This window comes from Podarcis raffonei, chromosome 2, assembly GCF_027172205.1.
Source record: "Podarcis raffonei isolate rPodRaf1 chromosome 2, rPodRaf1.pri, whole genome shotgun sequence".
NCBI lineage: Eukaryota > Metazoa > Chordata > Lepidosauria > Squamata > Lacertidae > Podarcis > Podarcis raffonei.
The window spans coordinates 35,465,045-35,479,950 of NC_070603.1; positions in this window are offsets into that span (position 1 = coordinate 35,465,045).

Here is a 14,906-nt window from a genome sequence, read left to right on the forward strand (position 1 = left end):
GGAGCAAAGCAAATTTATAGCTCTCCATGCTGCTGTGAGTTAAGATCAGCCAAACAAAGATTGCTCAACCAGAAGCAGGAGGCAGTTGCATTAATCCTCCAAGCCACTGATGAAATGAGCTTGACAGTGGCCGGGAGAATCTCCTTGTCTGAAATCCTGGAGAACCACTGCCAATTAGTGTAGGCAATATTGAGATTAATGGACCACTGGTCTGATTAAAGGTATAATCCTGTCTCTCTGTGTATTTTAGTGGGAGGGCTGTAGCCCATCTGCTTTGCAATCCCTGGCACCTCCCAGTAGGACTGGGAGAGACTGCCACCTGAGACCTTGGACAGCTGCTGCCAGTCTGTGTGGATAGACCAATGATCTGACTCAGTATATGGCAACTTCCCGTGTTCAAAACCCCTGTTTGCCAGGACACAGGCTTCCTTCCCATTCACTCACAGCAGGGAAGGATCTGCTTCCTCTTGGTAGCATTTCACATAGCCGTATGTCAAGGAGCTGTCAGGCGAGCACAGGTCATCCATAGGGCTGGAAAGAACTTGAAACACGAAATGCAATTAGCTTTTATTCACAGAAAGTGACAACACAGCAGAGTTCCTGTGGCTCATCTCCTAAAGCTGGAGACATTGCTGAAGCTGACCACTGGCCTCCTGAGCATTTGGAGACTGCGGCGAGGGGGTGGGCTCCTCCTCTGGGCCTGTCTGACCCATTGCTCAGCAACGTGCAGGACTCTCCCTGAGCGTGGTGTGAGGCAGGGAGGAAAGCCAGCAGGACTAGGACTGTGCTGCTGGGTAGCAAGGGTAGCAATCTGACTCCTTTATATCTAAGTCTGGGGTCTAAGTCATCTTTTTCTGTGTCCTCACTGGGGGGCTCTTCAGCGGGCGGCACCCACCACTCTTCCTCATCCAGCCAGTCCCTGACCTTGCAGGAAACATATATGAGTACCAAAACTATAGGTTGCCTTGCAAAATAATAATAATAATAATAATAATAATAATAATAATAATAATTCATTTTTTGTTCAAATAATAAAACAGAAAATTGAGAGAAAGAGATGTTGGGTGTGTTATGTATTGAAGTTCTCACCCTCACATACACAATACCAGGAGTATTGAGTATGTAGTTTTCACTCAGGTCCATGTCAGTTATTTTAGGCGGGAAACCCTGGGTTGTTGTTGCTACATTGTTGACAGCCGGCTGCCTATAAAAGCAGGCCGGCTGAGCTGTTTGCTGTTCAGTTTTCTGTTCCAGCTTACAAAATAAAGAGCTGCTTTGGAGAAATCGCTGTGTCGTCTGCTATGTCTATCCACTATTCAACAGGGTGGATATTTTGTTTTGGCTCAAGACACACTCCTCTTTCCTAAGTCATTTTGGAGTGCCACCTTTCTGTCCTCCAGTTGCTCTGCTTCAGAGCATTCTTGGTAAAAATATTAAAGAGCAAAGTTCTCGATACATTAGAGAGCTGGTGTAAGCAAGAGAGAAGGCAGCCATTGCATACTGTGAAGAAAACAGCGGCACATTGTGTTTAATGCATGCAGAACTACCATGTCATTTTCCTGGCACTTAGGGTAAGTTAAAATTAAGAAACAAAGGTTTTCAGCATTTAATGTAAGATCACATGCCTCATTCATGCACATTTTAATCTGGGCCTGCATGACCCAGTTATTCTTCCTGTGTTTTCCCTGTGATCCTTGATAAGCCAGTTTAACAGTGCAGTCCTATACATGCCTACTTAAAAGGACACCCCAGTGAACTCAATAGGGCTTTCTCCCAGGTAAGAGAGTTTAGGATTGCGGCCTGAATCTGCCCAGCTGGCACTATTAGGTTAATTCATCTTACAGACATTCCAAGTGTCCCTATTTTCCAGGAACGGTTTCTGATTTGATCTGTTAGGACATCCCTATTTTCTCTGAGAAATGTTGGAGGGTATGATCTTATGCCAGGTGGGAACTGTTAAATGTTAATGCAGGGGCCACGCTGAGCGAAATGCGTCCTTTCCTAGTAAGCAAGTTAATTAAAATCTGTTTTAAAAGGTGAATTGCATGAGGTGTGTTAAACAAGAAGACTGGCAATCACACAGACCAGCAGCAAGAAAGCAGCAGACTACCCTCCTCTCCCAAATTAGATTCTCTCAGCAGTTTTGGAGCTATTAAAGGCTGCTTCACTAAACCATTTTTGCAATGCACCACATGTAGAGGTGCCATTTAGAGCATTTCGTATATTCTCATTCCAATTGTGTAGGCCAATTTCCCTACAAAACTATGCTGTGACAACCTTTTTGAATACTTTATATCCTATGGGCTGACCATTGCAGACATTTCAGTGGCCACAGTGGACCCTCCCTAGGGGTGTGGCAATGTTTCTGCATTACATTTCACAGCTGCATTATTATACCAAAGCAGCCACCAGTTCTCATTGTTTTTAAACAATGTTTAGGGAAGTTTTCAATGTGTGACATTTTAATGTATTTTTAATCTTTGTTGGAAGCCGCCCAGAGTGGCTGGGGAGACCCAGCCAGATGGGCAGGGTACAAACAAACAAACAAACAAACAAACAAACAAATAAAAGACTCTTACTGCAGACAGACAGCCCATGTGAAATGTGCCTTGGTCATCAAGGAGGAAAAGGGGCAGCCAATTAACTAGATCAGTGGTTTTCAGCCAGTGAGCTGTAGCACCCTGGCATGCCTTGAAGGATGGTCAGGGGTGCTGTGGGCAACACTGGCCTCTGTCCCTCTCTCCTTCCCTCCCTCCTCTGAAGCCCCCTTGATCCAGTGGCTTCTGTGCTAGCTACAGAGGCCACATTCACATGACATTAGTCACAATCCATATTTATTGTGTAGCTTCTTGTCAAATCTTTCCTTTTGATGTGTTTTCCCCTCCCAAACAAGCTTCAGTCCGACTAGAAAACTTAAGCCCCATTTGCTTCGTCCTTAAGACTGGTGGTACACCTATGCACACCAACCACATTTCTTAACACATTTCTTCTTCATCCAGAAGAAAGTTGTGTTCTCTGTACAGGCCACAGTCACACCATATATTTTAAGCACTATGGTGCCACTTTGAGCAGTTCCTTTTGGACGAAGACATCCATCTTTGTTTGTGCATGTGTAATTTGAAGTAAGAGCATTTCCTCTGTTATTAACAAATGGAGGCTCTCCACTTTTGACAGGCTGTTTTTAAGAGCAGTATTTGAAACCCAACCTACTTTTCTTTGGTATGTTTACATGTACTTCTAAGATGCTTTAGAGCAATACAGATTTCTTATCCAAGTTCTGTGAGCAGGGGTGTCAGTCCGGGTTGCCCTGAGGCAATACAGTGGTACCTCTGGTTAAGAACATAATTCGTTCTGGAGCTCCGTTCTTAACCTGAAACTGTTCTTAACCTGAGGTACCACTTTAGCGTGCCACCGCCGCGCGATTTCTGTTCTCATCCCGAAGCAAAGTTCTTAACCCGAGGTAGTATTAGCGGGTTAGCGGAGTCTGTAACCTAAAGCATCTGTAACCCGAGGTACCAGTGTACCTGGGCTAAGCCTCATACTTCACAAAAGAGTGTTAATAGCCTGGTGATGCGTTTCCATGGGAACTGATTGTTAGATCATTTTCTTTATATTTTCTGAATGGTACTTGAAAAGCGGCTAATGGCAGATCTTCACTCCCCTCTCCCCTCAGCTGTTTTAATCTAAGCGTCCTTGTGTTAAAACAGATACAACAGCCCAAGAGAAGCCAAAGAGCGGAGTTTTGGCTCTGTAAGCATCTTAGGGTTCTGGTTGTCTTCCTGGAGATCTGATGCAGGAGCAATTAATACTGGCTGGCTGTTAGAACATTCACGCTGTTCCTCCACCCACGTTCAGTGTATATGTTTGCAAAATAAACTCTGATATTACAGAACACCAATGAACCGTGAGTTGCCTCCTTCCAAAGAGAACTAAACCTGGGCGAGCTCTGTATTTCTGGGACTCCTCACTGCTTGGAGAACTGGGGTGAGAGTAACTGTATCTGCAAGCAATGGAAAGCCGCCAACATGATGTGTATTGGCAGATTTCGACCCCCATCATCTCCTCCCAACAATGGGGATACCTGGGCAAAGAGTGTATATCACACAGGGATCTGATTTGGCCCGTGAAAGTTGTTCTTTCCCACCCACAGCAACCCCTTGTAATATATAGAAACCCCCCCCCCACAGCTCAGTGCTTGATAATGGCAGGCATTTTGCTAGTTACGCGGGTGGCGCTGTGGGTTAAACCACAGAGCCTAAGACTTGCTGATCAGAAGGTTGGCGGTTCGAATCCCCGCAACGGGGTGAGCTCCCGTTGCAGTGCAAGTAGATAAATAGGTACCGCTCCAGCGAGAAGGTAAACGGCATTTCTGTGTGCTGTTCTGGTTCGCCAGAAGCGGCTTAGTCATGCTGGCCACATGACCCGGAAGCTGTCTGCAGACAAACGCTGGCTCCCTCAGCCAATAAAGCGAGATGAGCGCCGCAACCCCAGAGTTGGTCACGACTAGACCTAATGATGGTCAGGGGTCCCCTTTACCTTTTTTAATATTGGTAAAATAAAAGCTTTGGGGTCTGCAAATCCTTTGCACCAGCAGTTTTCTGACTAGCACACATACTATCTAGATTTCCCCCTGCATCTTCCTCTTCCTGAAAAGATGTTTTGTGCACCAACAGTACCGTGCTTTAGAAGAGGTGTGGCAGCACCTGCATCCATCTCCACTGTCACTCCTGCTTCTTAATTTCCTGCAGATGAAAAGCAAGCAAATATGATGCTCTCTCTCGCTCTCGCTCTCTCTCCAGGGTCTAAAACTGGCCGCTCACTTTGTTTCCATCTCTGCATTTCAGACTTTACAGAGAGATATTTTATTAAAGACAAAAGACCGTTCATTCCCCAAGGAAGAGACAATATTGGGGCAGTGTCTCAATGAAGCAGGATTCTCCCTCTCACAGATGTGATCAGAATTCAAAACCAAGCTGCCCTGGTTGTTGAACATGAGGAATTCTTAAACATTTGTGCTTTGTCATAATTAGCAGCTTGGGAGTCTGCCTAGCCTTGCCTGTGATAGACAGGTAATGAAAGAGAAAATACTGCTCCTAAGACCCATCCAGCTTACCTCGGTTTCTATTTAAGAAGTCCAACATGGCAAAAATATGAGCACAAGAACCTTGCTGGGTCTAAACAAAGCTCACAAGCTGAGAAGAGAGTCAACAGATGTTCCTTCTTACCAGCTCCAATTCTCTAAAGTACCATATTTTTTTGTTCTATAAGACTCACTTTTCCCCTCCTAAAAAGTAAGGGGAAATGTGTGTGCATCTTATGGAGCGAATGCAGGCTGCGCAGCTATCCCAGAAGCCAGAACAGCAAGAGGGATTGCTGCTTTCACTGCGCAGTGATCCCTCTTGCTGTTCTGGCTTCTGAGATTCAGAATATTTTCTTTCTTGTTTTCCTCCTCCAAAAACTAGGTGTGTCTTGTGGTCTGGTGCGTCTTATAGAGCGAAAAATACGGTATCTTGTTTCTGAACACAAAGGATCCTTTTGGGCAGTCTTCCCCACCTTGATACCCTTTAAATGTTTTGAACTGCAACTCCCATCAACCTGGGCATCACACAATCATGATCACTTGGACTGATGGGTGTTGTGGTCCATAACAGCTGGCAGGCACAAGTTTGGGCAAAGGCTGTGCATTGAGCTATCATGACTAAGCCATTGACAGACCTGTCATCCAATTCCTTTATGCTAAGGTCTTATAAATGGATGGTGGGGGGGACCATCAAAACACTGTAGAGGTATTACTGAGAATCACTTTGTCAAATCAACAGCACAGTGATGTAGGTTTGGCAGGGTCAGTCTGTGTGATGACCACAGTGCATTCCAATTCTTAAGAGTCCTGTACTCAATAAGGCAGGCATAGGCAAACTCGGCCCTCCAGATGTTTTGGGACTACAACCCCATCATCCCTAGCTAACAGAACCAGTGGTCAGGGATGATGGGAAGTGTAGTCTCAAAACATCTGGAGGGCCGAGTTTGCCTATGCCTGCAATAAGGATTAAAACAGGCATAGGCAAACTCGGCCCTCCAGATGTTTTAGGACTACAACCCCATCATCCCTAGCTAACAGGACCAGTGGTCAAGGATGATAGGAATTGTAGCCTCAAAACATCTGGAGGGCTGAGTTTGCCTATGTCTGGGTTAAAAGGTGTTGGAGGATTCTGTTGCTAACTGGTCAAGTGTAAGGTCAAGTGTAACCAAGGAAGTTGCTTTATGCCAGGTGGCAAATGGGTGGGCCTTCCTCGCTCCTCACCTGTCTGGTAGATAGAAAGCCAGGAGTATACTTGTAGAAGAGCTGGGCTGGAAAGCTGAGACAGACCCATTCTCGTTTTGGGCTGGAATCTAAGGCTGTGATGAAGGGAGAAGCAAGATCTGTAGGGGTGCTAATGCTATGAGCCCCTCCATCTTAGGTGCAGACTAAGATGTGTAATTAAACCATATATCCTAAAGACACCACAGTCTCTGCAGTCCCTCATTGCAAGGAAACTGAACCCTGGGTGATTTGGGTGGCGTGTAACAGTGTATTGCTTTCATGAAATTCAGGCTGCACATGCACCATACATTTCAAGCAAATTCCTCCTGCTCCCCCACCCCAAAAAATTATAATCATGGAAACTGTATTTTACCCCTCACAGAGCTACAATTCCCAGGACCCTTAACAGTTCCCAGGTTTCTTGACAAAGGGGAATGTGTTTTTAAACGTATGAGGTGTATATAGGCTCAATCTATGTACGTTTGGTACGCTGGACCAGAAGCAAATGAACCCAAGAACACAATAAGCAGCATTCTGCTCTTGCATTGTGTTTCCCGTTTCAAACAATTCTGGCTACTTTGCAACCACCTCACATTTCTCTTATTTGAGCTGGCTGCTACAATCATAAGGCAAAATCGCAGCTCAGACAAGTATCCACTGTGGGCTAGGCAGAAATACCATGTTCGAGACAAGGCAGATTGGAAGTCAGGCACCCTGACTTCTGGCAAGTTTTCACAAAGGAAGGCACCATTCATTGCAGGCGATGCAGCAATCAGACAAAATAACCTTTTTTAAAAAAGGGGAAAATTCACAGTGGAAATTGGTTTTTTTGCGTGTGCCCGCTTCTGTTTTGCAAAATGTTTACAAAGCTCACACTGACTAGGAATGGATTCCACTACCACCCCAAAGAGCTAGGCTTAAAGCTAATATTCTTCTTGGGAAGATTTATTTATATGATGAAATAGCTATTGCAGACTTGAACATTATCCTTGGGAATCGTATTATCTTGATGGCATGCCAAACTTTTTCCTACATTCAATGTCTCTGGGTGGCCTCAGGTTCTAGTATTATGAAAGAAGGAGGAAAAACGTCTGCCTATCTGCTTTCTCCAACTGATGTTTATATCCTTCTATCATGTCCCCACTCCCTTGCTCTTTTTCTAACTTAAAAAGGCCAAAATTTTATAGCTTTCCTTGGGGAGGTATTGATCCAGTCCCCAACCCCTGTTCAACTGTTTATCTGATAGTGGATACCGTATATATCATTATACACTGTTCATATATAATTTGTTACAGAGAATTACTAGCCCTTGATCATTTTGGTTTCCATTTTCTGAACCATTTCTAATTCAACAATATCCTTTCTAAGGGGAGGACGATCAGAACTATACATAGTATTTCAAGTGTGATTGTACCATGGAGTTGCTTAACAGTATTAGGGTGCAGTCTCGGGCTGAAGCTACTCATAGATTGTACTGTACACCAGTCCAATGTTTTCAATAACACCACTACTTTGTTGGTGAGGTTATAATCAACGGGGCACGTACTTTCACTAGCGGTGGGTTTGTGTTTTAGTTTAGAAATTTGGTTCATCATGAAATTTGTAGTATTAGTAAAGATCAGATTGCATGGTGCCCTAAATTGATGTGGTTGTTTTTATTTTTATTTTTTTATGAAGACAGTGCCACTATATGACCAAAATAAATGGTTGCCTCCATGTTATTGGCAGCCTATTTTGTCATTGAAACCCATTGGAAAGATGCAGAAGAACTTATATTAGACAAGTACAGTCGTACCTTGGTTTTCGAACAGCTCAGTTCCTGAAATGTTTGGCTCCCGAATGCTGCAAACCTGGAAGTGACTGTTCCGGTGTGCGAACTATTTTTGGAAGCCTAATGTCCGACGGGGCTTCCGAATGGCTACAGGAGCTTTACAACTGTAGTACCCTTCCTAATGGAACATTGTATGTGATCCCCCCTTCCCCCACATAATCACATACAATCTGAAATTCAGACAAGGGCTATCAGCACCAGATTCTTTCTATATGGTTTGGCACTCTTTTATTTCTTATACAGTGAGTGAAACTTTATCTCAACGACCATCTGCTCAAGCTGGTTATATTTGCAGTTGCACCCAACTGTCACATACCTTGACTTAATTATTAAATTTCTATGCCATCCTTCATTGGAGGATCACAGGGTGGTTTACAATACAGTTTTAAAATGCAAAAATACCTAAAGTATTAACAAACAAAAACAATAGCCCTCCATATATTCATCCATCCATTCATTCATTCATTCATTTGCTGCCCGGGATAGCTCAGTTAGGAGAGGATGAGACTCTTAATCTCAAGGTTGTGGGTTTGAGCCCCATGTTGGGCAAAAGATTCCTGCACTGCAGGGGGTTAGACTAGATAATAATAATATAATAATAATTTATTATTTGTACCCCGCCCATCTGGCTGGGTTTCCCCAGCCACTCTGGGCGGCTTCCAACAAAGATTAAAAATATATCAAAATGTCACGCATTAAAATCGTGGTCCCTTCTAACTCTATGATTCTATGGTTCTTTTCTTTCATGTCTACTGAAATTGTGGGAAAACTCTGAGTTTTGCAATTTGCATGCCAGAAACAGGGAAAGTCACTTAATCTTGTTTTACATGGTCTTCTCCCTTCTTTCCTCCCTTCTTCTCCCTTTTTCTTTTTCCATTTTGTTCTTCTCTTTTGCTGTGTTCTTGTTGTCATCTTTCATATGCTGTCACTGTTGTAAGGGTTATTTACAAACGATAATAATAGTAAGAAGAAAGAGCTTGAAACTGTGTTAACAGATTTCAAGACTGCTTAATAAATACAAGAACAATAAAGCTCAGAGGAGAATGAGCTCCTTACTATCCCAGCTAATCATTTATAAGGATATGCTTTGAAAATTAGCTAAGGGCGCTGAAGGAAGAACATGGCAAGGATAGATGCACACCAATACTTCTGTGCTGTTTTCTGATCCTTCTTACCCAAGGCTCCCAGAAAGCTTTTAATGAACAAATACTGGAGCTGGGTCTTACAGTGATCTTTCTGGAGCGTTGACAATCTTATTGCATTTGTAGAGCTTAGAGGGTACAAAGCAAATATGCGATTCACCCTGGGATGGGTTGTCTGTTTAAAGTTCTGCAGAGTGAGAAGACAGGAAAGGGCCTTATCGTTTGTCTTTCTAGCGCAGAATTGTCGATAGCACATTGTAAAAAGCTAAGCTCCAGCCATTACAAGATAGGTACATGTTTTTTCCTAGGATATAGAAAGGCCATAGCCCAATGGTAGGGCATCTGTTCTGGATGCAGAAGATCCAGGATTCAATACACCATCTTCTCCTGTTTGGCCTGGGAGAGAACCCTGCCTGAAACCCTGGGGGATGTGGAATGGACTCAGTGACTTGGACCTCATGTTTGTTGTTGTTTAGTCATTTAGTTGTGTCCGACTCTTCATGACCCCATGGACCAGAGCACGCCAGGCACTCCTGTCTTCTACTGCCTCCCGCAGTTTGGTCAAACACTGTCCAACCATCTTGTCCTCTGTCGTCCCCTTCTCCTTGTGCCCTCCATCTTTCCCAACATCAGGGTCTTTTCCAGGGAGTCTTCTCTTCTCATGAGGTGGCCAAAGTATTGGAGCCTCAGCTTCACGATCTGTCCTTCCAGTGGGCACTCAGGGCTGATTTCCTTAAGAATGGAGAGGTTTGATCTTCTTGCAGTCGATGGGACTCTCAAGAGTCTCCTCCAGCACCATAATTCAAAAGCATCAATTCTTTGGCGATCAGCCTTCTTTATGGTCCAGCTCTCACTTCCATACATCACTACTGGGAAAACCATAGCTTTTACTATACGGACCTTTGTTGGCAAGGTGATGTCTCTGCTTTTTAAGATGCTGTCTAGGTTTGTCATAGGACCTCATAGCCCCTGTCATTGTATTGAACCTGCTGAACAGATCTTGAAATAGAACAAAGTTTGGGGTCACTGGTATGGTGGAGGAGTTCCAGAGGGGCAGCTGTGTTAATCCCTTGCAGGAGAAACCACCAGAGTCTTGTAGCACCTTTAAGACCAACAAATTTATAATGCCATAAGCTTTACTTTCAGGGCTTGGTCTGAAGGCACCACCATGCAGAAGTTAAAAGTGCCTGACCTCCTAGGAGCCATATGTCCATCGCATTGAGTTCCAAGATGGAAGAAAGGAAGGATGAAAATGTAAGAAAATAAAGTTAAATAAACTATATGGACTACAGTTGCATCAGTTGAAGTGTAATTCACAAAGAAAGCTTGTTGTTGCTCATCCTCTTTAAGGTGCCTGAAGACCCTTTGGCATGAGGGAGTGGTTCTCAAAGTGTTGTTGTTTTACCAGTGATGTTGTGTCCTGGTTGCTTTCATTTTCTGATCGGCCCTCTTCAGCTCCTTGAAGCGCACCATCCTACTACTGGTAACCTGCCGCCCAGCACACAAGAACGATACAACCTAGAAGAAGCCTCAACAGCCCCCCTCTTCTGGTGGGAACCAGTGGTATAGCTGAAGGCCACTCCTAGTATGTTTGCTGTGCTTTGTGCTAAGTTATAAGCAACAGTGCCACCTACAGAAAGAACAAAGCCATAGCAACTTCCTTCCCATGCGATTTGTAATCAGACCTGAACCTTCTATATACAGTGGTACCTCGGGTTACATACGCTTCAGGTTACATACGCTTCAGGTTACATACACTTCAGGTTACAGACTCCACTAACCCAGAAATAATGCCTCGGGTTAAGAACTTTGCTTCAGGATGAGAACAGAAATCGTGCTTCGGCGACGCGGCGGCAGCAGGAGGCCCCGTTAGCTAAAGTGGTGCTTCAGGTTAAGAACAGTTTCAGGTTAAGAATGGACGTCCGGAACGAATTAACTTCTTAACCCGAGATACCACTGTACCATCATAATAATAAATGAAAATGACCAAAAACAAAACTCATGTCATTCCAATGCTGGTAGCTATGTTGTGAAGCAAGTTGAAGTTTCGGCACTAGCTGCAAGGGCAGCCCCGTGAAGAGCACTTTACAGTAATCTAGCTCAAAGGTGTCAGAAGCATGAACACCACCATTTTGCTCCAAGATAGGTGCAACTGGGAGCAACTGAACCCTCCCCATACCTGCCACTTGCCTTCTCATAGTTTCTACCCCAAAAGCACATTTCTGGCATTGGAGATCAGCTGCTGAGCTAAGCACCTGAGACAGACAGGTAAGCAGTTGAGTGACCAGATGAAAAAGAGAAGAAAAGAGCAGGTTGTCAAAGCTACATCTACCCATTGAAATTCGCTCTTCTATGCAACTATTACAGGCACAGGAGCTCTATCTGCATTTTCAGCAGGCCACCCTAGAGGTAAGTCACAGGTATAAAGAAGGCTTAGCAATTTCTCTAAAACTTGGATATCTGACTCTCTAAATGTGCTTTCGGGCATAAATGGGTTGTCCTTATGTTGTCCTTATTTTCTGCATGCTCAGCACTGTCAAAGTACAGGAACAGGGCTAGTTAAAAAAATAAAACCCCAAGGGGTCATGCTATGATATCCATTTTCAGAAGTTCCTGCTTATGTATTGTTCAAATCATGTGAGTTCTGCTGTTCTGGCTTAGCTGCCACACAGAGAGACACGCCTTGCATGTCTTGTATGCCCCCAACATCAACATGTTGTTGACATGGATGTTCACATGTACAGCTGTAAGCATGAAGACTTCCATGGTATCAGGAGCTCTGCATGATTGGAGTTCCTGAGAATCTTTGCCAACAGACGAGGCTAGGGCTGTGTTCACCCAAACCTATAAAAGACATCTCAAGCACATTCTTTCCATTCAAAGAATTCTGGGCACTGTAGTCAAGCCCACAGAGTTTCAGTTCCTAGCAACCCTTAACAAACTACTGTGCCTAGAATTCTTTGAGGGGGGAAATGTGCTTTGAATGTGTTTTAAAAGTATAGTGTGTGCACAGCCATAAACACAAACACAATGGTGGGAGGGTGAGTGGAAAGTGCAATGATGGCACAGCAAATGTTCAAAATCAATCAGTGTGTGAGTTTGAAGATGGCTACTATCTCAATGAAAAACACAGCAATAGGAATGTTTTCTTTGAAAATTATTGTTGTTGACCCCTTTGAAGAATCTTAAGAGTTTTGAAGACTAATGCTTTTAAGCCTATACAAACCTGGATATTTTATTCTTACTGCAACTGGCAGTGATACATTTTGCCTTTAGTGGCTATGCAAATTTTTAATTTGCATAGTATATGATCTACCATCTGCTTTCCAACGTTGTCAGATTATTGAAATCTTATGAGGTGTAGTTAAGGGATTACTTTGGAATAATAATTACCGGTACTTCTTCTATAATATATCCTCCCCCCCTTTTTTTAAGCTCATAGAGAACATTGCCCAGATGTTGGTTTTCTTTTCTTGCACATTTTTAGTCTGTCCAGTTAGGCAGAACCTTTTTAATTGTAGTCTGATGGATTTGCCAGTCTTCAGACAAATTATTCTGAAGTTATCCTGCAGACATTTAGAGCCGCTCCAGAGCTAGGACAATTTTACAAAAGCAGCTACCCCAAATCACACAGTGTGTGACATGAAATGCATGTCTAAGGCTGCACCTGGGAGTAAGCCTATTGAAGTCAATGTGGCATACTTCTGACTAGACAAGTATAGTATTGCACTGAAAAAGGCGCACTTCTGGTAACAACTCACCAATGAAGGAATGGGACATATTATATGATTCTGCAAGTTATTGGAAATTTCCATTAATGGGCTTTTCGTGTGTGTGTGTAAATCACCACTTCAGACATGGCATTTGTAATCTGAGAATTGGCAGCCTGCGTATAGCTGGAAGTAAATCCAGCAATGTTATGTAAGGTAACCCTGCCAGTGGGGAATTCTGGGACATTTGCCATTGACTTTTATGGAGGCATGATATACTTATGGAGCAAAGTATACTTTGCTACAAAAATGGTTCAGCTCTTCTAAATCTTTCCTCATGCTAAAGGCCTAGCTCTGAGTGGCCTTAAAGAACCTTTTGGTTATTAAACACACAAATAACACAAGCAGATGCACAACCCCCAGTTGCGGGTTATAGAGAGAATATTGATAGCGCTGGTTTTTCGCAACTGTGGCTTCATGGGATTATTTTCAAACTTTTGTCATATAGCGGCTTGTGTGATGGATGCATTACAACAGCCACTGCCAATATATTACAACCTGAGACCCTAAGTGTACTCTAACTTGCTTAGGTGCGTCTCCTTCCCATATCCCTTTGCTAAAAGTATCCAGCCTATGGTGTGTTTGTGCGGGTTGTGTATGAACAAGAACCACACTAGCCCTGACGTGCCTTTGATGTTTCAGTGTCATTGCTGTCTGCATTGCCATTTTAAAAGAACAGAAATACGTCCTCATCGGTGCTGAGAGGTGCGTGATCCTTTTCACTGACAGCATACTGTCGAGATGCAGCACTTCAAAAGAGGAAAAATCTGAAAGCATCCTGCTGACGATGGCTAACAGATGTGCCTGGCCTTAATGAACATCCCTTTCACAGAATATAATGGATGTCCCATATGCCAGAACACTACAGCTCTGCAAAGCATTACCAGTTGTATACCTGGCAGGGTACTTGCACCTTTTGTGGCTTTCTGAGGGGCATCCAAAACAGCAGAGAGACCCACGGGACCTGAGAGAATGACAAATGCATCCTGAATCAAGATAAGGTTTTTATCCCTGCAGCAGTCAATTAGCTCACCCATGCCCAGTATGTGTGTGTTCTCATCAAAACTACTTTGCAAATGGACGATGTATTTATTTAAGCTTTTAGCACGGCAAGCACGCTCTGCATATCCTGCATTTCATTTTCCTCTCACCTCGCTGCTAACATTTTCTTATTTGCACACACCTGGCAATTAGGATAATGGGGGGAGATGCAAAAGAGGACAGGGGTCTTGCATCTTTTAAGAGGGAGTTGAGAATCATAGAATTGTAGGATTGGAAGGGACCTCAATGGTTAGAGCCAAACTATCTGAAAGACTGTATTCTCTCATACAAACCTGCCCGGGTTTTGAGAACATTGGAAGAGGCCCTTCTCTCAGTCCCACCAACCTCACAGGCACATATGGTGGGGATGTGGTACAGAGCCTTCTCGGTGGTTGCTCCTAGACTCCAGAGCTCCCTCCCTGGCAAAATTAGTAGACTGGCTCCCTCTGTGTTGTCCTTCCGCTTTTTTGTTCCAACAGGCTTTGGGAAACCGGCTGCTTTTAATGAAAGGGTTGGTGCTGTGCTCTTTATTTTCCCTTTATTTTTTACAGTGCCCATCACATTTATTGTCACCAAAAAACAGGGTACAGTGGTACCTCGAGTTAAGTACTCAATTCGTTCCGGAGGTCTGTTCTTAACCTGAAACTGTTCTTAACCTGAAGCACCACTTTACCTAATGGGGCCTCCCGCTGCCGCAGCGCTGCCGCTGCACGATTTCTGTTCTCATCCTGAAGCAAAGTTCTTAACCTGAAGCACTATATCTGGGTTAGTGGAGTCTGTAACCTGAAGCGTCTGTAACCTGAAGCGTATGTAACCCGAGG